This window comes from Nicotiana tabacum, chromosome 3, assembly GCF_000715075.1.
Source record: "Nicotiana tabacum cultivar K326 chromosome 3, ASM71507v2, whole genome shotgun sequence".
Lineage (NCBI taxonomy): Eukaryota > Viridiplantae > Streptophyta > Magnoliopsida > Solanales > Solanaceae > Nicotiana > Nicotiana tabacum.
The window spans coordinates 95,345,260-95,352,324 of NC_134082.1; positions in this window are offsets into that span (position 1 = coordinate 95,345,260).

Below are 7,065 nucleotides of genomic sequence, written 5' to 3' on the forward strand. Positions count from 1 at the left end.
CAAATTGCGCAATGAGCCAACTCTAAAAACCTCATCTCGTACTAGGTCATAGACATGCCCTCCTAACGTAGTTGCTCAAACTATCTGTGCAGCTCCTCTTTGAGAGACTGCAGTACAAACGTCTCTAAGAAGCGAATGAAGATCTCCTGCCATATAAGTGGTGTTGCATCGACCAGCCTTTACCTTTCATAAGCATCCCACCATCTGAAGGAAGCCTTAGTAAATTGAAAAGTAGTGAACGAGACCCACTGGTCTCCAGAATACCCGTCGTGTGAAGAATCTGCTAGCACTTATCCAAGAAGTCCTAAGCATCATCTGACTCAGTCCCGCTTAATGATGGAGGCTGAAACCTCCCAAATCTCTCTAGTCTCCTCTGCTCATCATTAGTCATAACAGGGACCACCTAGGCCTGAGCAACTACAACCGCCTAGACTGGTAGTACCCACGGTGTTTAGAGTTCCTACATCACCTGCTCTGTAGTAGGGGCGGCAGGAGTGTGAGTACCTCTCCCAATCTGAGAAGTGGTTGTTGCGGCCGAAACAAAGACCGCCTGAGCAAGGCTGGTGCACACAGGCAAAATCTAAGCCAAAGCCTCCTGAAGGCCTGGAATCACAATGGGCACAGATGGTGCCTGAGTTGGTCCTACTGGCTCATCCACAATTAGAACCTGCTCTTGAACTGGGCAACTGGTGGATTTGTACGTGTTGCCCTAGCTGTTGTAGGAGCTGCATTTCTACCCCTACCGCAGCTCCTTCTGTGACCTCAGCCTCTTGCGGCCCTAGCTGGTGGTACTGGTGGCTGTCCATTTTGTCTTGTATCACGTGTCCTCACCATCTGTGAGAGAATAGAATAACAGAAGTTTAATTACCGGAATCAAAAAATTTGCACATCAAGAGTACAAGAATGTGAAGTTTCCTAAGGGTTCGACAGCCTCTCAAAGATAAGTACATATGTCTCCGTACTGTTACACAAGACTCTATTAAACCTGCTCATGACTCGTGAGACCTATGTAACCTAGGCTCTGATGCCAACTTGTCACGACCCAAAACCTGGCATGTCGTGATGGCGCCTAATGTGGTACTAGACAAGCCAACATTTCAAAATAATTCCAATAATTTTAAATGAAAGGTAAAACAACACAGGTTTAAATTCATGAAACTCTCAAAAACTGGATAGAAGGTCAAAACATAATACTGGAATTACCAACATCGGAGTGTCACTGGGTACATGAGCGTCTATAAAACACAAGTCTAGAAATACTGTTTATAATAGTCTAAAACTAAATATATAAAGTGGAAAGATAGGGAAAAGGTCTGCGAACGTCGGGCAGCTACCTTGAAATCTCCAAACGATCAACTGTGAAAATGAATCAACACCCACCATGTCCAGAAACACCTGAATCTACACACGAAGTGCAGGGTGTAGCGTTAGTACAACCAACTCAGTAAGTCAACAAGACTAAATAAAGGACTGAAATTAGTGACGAGCTTCACAGTTATAGTTAAATTATAGTAATTTAAACATAGGAAGGTAGGCAAGCTTTCAAGTTCGACAATTTAGGCCAAAACAGTGGATTCGTGTCAAGTTCAAGTGAAACAGAATATAATGTTATCAGAAATTACAAGACCAGTGATATACGACAGCGGAAGTGCAACAGTAATAAAGTCAAATGCATCCTCCTAGAGCAACAGTCACTCAGTCCTCCCATTCACTCCAACCTCACAGTCACTCATACCTCACAGTCACTCATTCCTCTCAGTCACTCAACACTCAGCATTCGGCACTTGGCACTCGCACTCAGTAGGTACCTGAGCTCACTGGGGTGTGTACAGACTCCGGAGGGTCTCCTTCATCCCAAGCTCTATAACAAGCCAATTATGTCATAAATCAACAAAATATGATGTGACGTGCAGCCCGATCACATAAATATCCTCACAATTAGGCCTTCGACCTCACTGATTCATCAACCTCCCCAGCCTCTCGAGCTCTCAATAATCATAATAATCAACCCAATATAAATGATATAATGTATCAATAAAGAATAATAGATACTGAGATATGATATGCAAGTAAAACTGTGATTGAGTATAAAAAAGCAATTTAACAGATAAGTCAACATGTACACGACCTCTATGGGTCCTTACAGTGCCAATACATAGTATAAACATGATTTCTAACATGATTTGTAGTCTAATTTCTATAACACATGGAGAATAAACGGATAACAATAGATTTTTCAACTATACAGTTCCATGTAATTGACCAAGTCACAATTCCTACGGTGCACGCCCACACGTCTGTCACCTAGCATGTGCTCCACTTCAAAACCAATCACATGACAAATAATCCGGGGTTTCATACCCTTAGAACCAAATTTAGAACTATTACTTACCTCAAGCCGTGCAAATCTCTACTCTAACTTACCATACGCGAACGCGGAGACTTCTACGTGAATGCGTACCACAACTTCCTCCAACCTACGTGATCACGTCTCACCTCACGCGATCACGAAGCACAAATGCGTGACACCCAGTTGCCTCCTCACCTCTTTGCGAACGCGGCAATGCCCACGCATTCACGATGCACTGCTTAGCCAAACATACGTGAACATGTACTACCCCTCACGAATGCATAGGGAAAAAATCACCACTGCCCCGAACAAGCCAACGCAATCGCGGACCTGTCCACGCGATCACATATAAGGAAACCAGATACAGACACAAGAAAATCTTCAGCCATAACACCAAGTCCAAAATCGATCCGTTAACCATCCGAAACTTACCCGAGGCCCTTGATACCTCAACTAAACATACCATCAAGTCCCAAAATATCATAAGAACTTCTTCGAATCCTCAAATCACATCAAAAACATGAATCGCACCCCAATTCAAGCCTAACGGAACTAAGAAAATTCAAATTTTACAAACAATGCTGAAACCTATCAAATCACATCCAATTGACCTCAAATTTTGTACAAATGACACCACGGACCTACTCTAACTCTCGGAACTCCATCTGAGCCCGGTATCCACAAAGTCCACGTTCAGTCAAACTTCCAAATGTTCAACTTTTGCCATTTCAAATCTAATTCAACTATAGACCTCCAAATCACAATCTGGACACTCTCCTAAGTCAAAAATCACCCAACGGAGCTAACGAAACCATCAAAATTCCATTTTGAAGTCATTTATACATAAGTCAATATCCGGTCAACCATTTCAACTTAAGGTTTCTACCTTGAGACTAAGTGTCTCAATTCCTTTTGAAATCCCTCCAGACCTGAACCGACTACCCTGGCAAGTCACATAACAATTGTAAAGCATAGAATGATTAGTAAATAGAGGAATGGGGCTATAACTCTCAAAACGACCGGTCGGGGTGTTATACAAATGATCAACGTGAACATAATACGTAGGTAGTGGCTCAAGAAGAGCCCCGAGACATAACAAATTATAAGACCTAAGGGGAGGTCTAGGTACCTGAAAATAATGAGAATGAATATATACCGATAAGTTATGTCTCTACAGGAAAAAGGTAAAATTAAAATGAAATTATTATTGACAATATTTTTACATATAATGTTACTATTGAAATAATGCAACAAGATGAGTACTTGAACCAAAATCTGTCAATAAATGTAGACAGAGAAATAATTTACCAAAATAGAAAGATGCTATCCAAGCAGAATTAACTTCACTTGAAAAATGTGAAGTCTTCGAACCTATAGTCCGAACACCTGAAGGTATAAAGCCAGTGGGTTACAAATGGGTTTTGTGCAAAATAACATGATAAAATTAAAGTCATTAGATATAAAGCACGACTTGTGGTACAAGATTTTTCGCAAAGGCCTGGTATTGATTATATGGAGAAATATTCTCCTGTGGTGGATGCTATCACCTTCAGGTATCTTATAAATATGGCAGTGCATGAAAAGCTTGATATGCATCTAATGGATGTTGTCACAACCTATTTGTATGGCTCATAGACATTGAAATTTTTATGAAAATTCTTGAAGGATTTAAAGTGCCTGAAAAATATAAAAGTTTTCGAAAAACTTGTTCAATAAAGCTTTAGAAGTCCTTATACGGATTGAAACAATCAGGGCGCATGTAGTATAATCACCTGAGTGAATACCTATTGTAAGAAGGGTACAACAATGATCCAATTTGCCCTTGTGTCCTTATAAAAAGGGCTGAATCTGAATTTGTTATAATCGTTTTGTATGTTGATGATTTAAATAACATTAGAACTTCTGGGAAACGTCTAAAAGTAGTAGATTATTTGAAAAAAGAATTTGAAATGAAAGATCTTGGAAAGACAAGATTTTGTCTTGGTCTACAAATTGAGTATATGAAAAATAGAATTTTTATCCATTTCAACATACACCGAAAAGATTTTAAAGCGATTCTATATGGATAAATCACATCCATTGAGTACCCAATGGTTGTGAGATCACATGATATAAATAAAGATTCATTCCGACCTCATAAAAATGATAAAGAGCTTATTGGTGCTGAAATATCATATCTTAGTACAATTGGGGCATTAATGTATCTTGCCAATAATTCTCAACCAAATATAGCTTTCTCAGTAAGTTTGTTAGCAAGATTTAGTTCTTTCCCAATACAAAGACACTAGAATAGTATTAAGCATATATATAGATATCTCCGATGAATCCAAGCCAGCATTAATTGGCTATGCAGATGCATGATATTTATCCAATCCACATAAAGCTCGATCTCAGACAAGCGATTTGTTTACATGCGGAGGTACATCCATATCATGGCTTTCAATGAAACAAACTATGGTTGCTACTTCTTCAAATCATGTAGAGATAATAGCCATTCACGAAGCAAGTCGAGAATGTGTTTGGTTGAGATCAATAACTCAACATATTCAGGAACCATGTGGTCTTTCTTTGAAAGAAAATATTCCAACAATATTGTATGAAGACAATATTGCATGTATAGCTCAACTGAAAGGAGGATACATTAAAGGAGACAGAACAAAACATATTTTACCAAAATTCTGCTTCACTCATGATCTTCAAAAGAATGGTGAAATAGATGTTCAACATGTTCATTCAAGTGATAATTTGGCAGATCTGTTTACTAAGGCAATGTCAACCTCAACATTTGAGAAGTTAATATACAAGATAGGAATGCACCATCTCCGAAACCTTAAGTGATATTTTAATCAGGGGAGTAAAAGTACACAATTTACATTTTTTTCCTTAACTAAGGTTTTGTCCCATTGGATTTTCCTAGTAAGATTTTTAATGAGGCAACAAATAATACATATTACAAATAACTATGTACTTCCCAGGTTTTTCCTATTAAGCTCTTAATGATGCATATTTGTTTTACATGGTCATTCAAGGGGGGGTATTGTAAATAGTATGTGGATGAATGTCCATGTGTAAATAATTTGTGGATGGATGTCCATCTTTATTTTACTATAGTAGTCTTCACCTTTATGCCTATAAAAGGCTATGTTAATGGCAGAGGAAAGACACGCTAGAAGAAGTGAAAAACTCCTTCATTCTATCTTTGTTTCTTATTTTTATTTTACTAAATTACTTTTATTTCATAACAAAAGGAGCTTTTGGCAGCACAGCTAGGGGCGTAGCTAGCATAGGATTTGCGTGTTCGGCCGAACACAGTAACTTTGGTGCAAACCCTGTATTTATCTTTAAAAATCCATTGAATATGTATAAATTGTTAATTTAGAACCCAATAACATAAACGAACTAGAATCTCGAACCCACAAGCTCTAAATTCTGGCTCCACCTCTGAGCACAACACTGCTCCCTCCGGTTTATAATAAGTGACTTTTGTCCTTTGACACACCCCTTAAGAAAAAGTAACTCCTAGAGAAAAAAAAAAGGGTATTTTGACTACATTACTTAGTTAAAATTTGTTATTATTAACTTGACACATTGGAATATGTAAATAAGGACAAATTTTAAAAATATAAAACTAATTCCTTCTCGATTATGTACACGTATTTTGGACCAAAATTAAAAGGCAAAAAAGTCACTTATTATGGACCGGAGAAGTAGTATTTTGTATTTCAGTAAATGAATGCAACCATCAAATAATAACTTCGGAAAAGGGCCGAAAATGCTCCTTTACTATATAAATAGGATAGGCTAGCCCTCCGTTAAAAGTTAGTCTCTATTCTATCCTTGCCATCAACAAATGGGATCGTATATGTCCTCCATCCTAACGAAAGACTCATAAAGCCACGTGGAATATATGTGAGGGAAAGTTAGACATAGTTCGAATTGTATCGGGGCATATATGAGTCAGTTATAATAATCATTTCTCAAATATTTCACAACTCCATGTCAGTTTACTTAGACACCTATTTGACACACCAAACTAATTATCACAGCAAATAAACTAAGTCATGAGGTATTAGCATTTTCACCGTTAAAATATAGCATGGTTACTGGTGTTAGCATTTTCACGCATAACACTTTAAATTGTTGCGCTATATATAGGGCCAATCTTTCTAATAACCCGCCACTTTTTTCTTGCACCTTAAAACCCGCCACTTTACAAATGGAAAGTTTCCAAGTCATTTCGCGGTACCATCTCACACTGGCGTGTGTTCACATTACCCTTTGCTACTTTTGTTGAGTCACTAGATGTGAAGAAATCTCATTGGTTGGATTGATAATGAGAAAGATTTATGGATCTTCGAACATCTGTCTTCCTGTGTCCCAATTTCTTTATGAGATTTTTTTCTCTTCAATTTTGTTACAAAAAAAAAAAGATATCTTTTTATATTTAAAATATTTTGATTTGAAGATTTCTTATTTATTTATAGTGACATTTTCTTACAAATATAAAAATGTTGTAGTAATATATTTTGGTCAAGCTTTTTAAAAGTGTTTCTAAGTTCCATTTTATAAGATGTCAGTTAGTTACTTTATATTTCTTTACAGTTTACGCTTGTACATTTGTAGTTTTAGTGCTTTATGGAATGACTTCTGAATATCAAGTTTATTTTAAATTAATTTTGGCTTTTTCTTACACATCTAACCCCTCGGATTATATT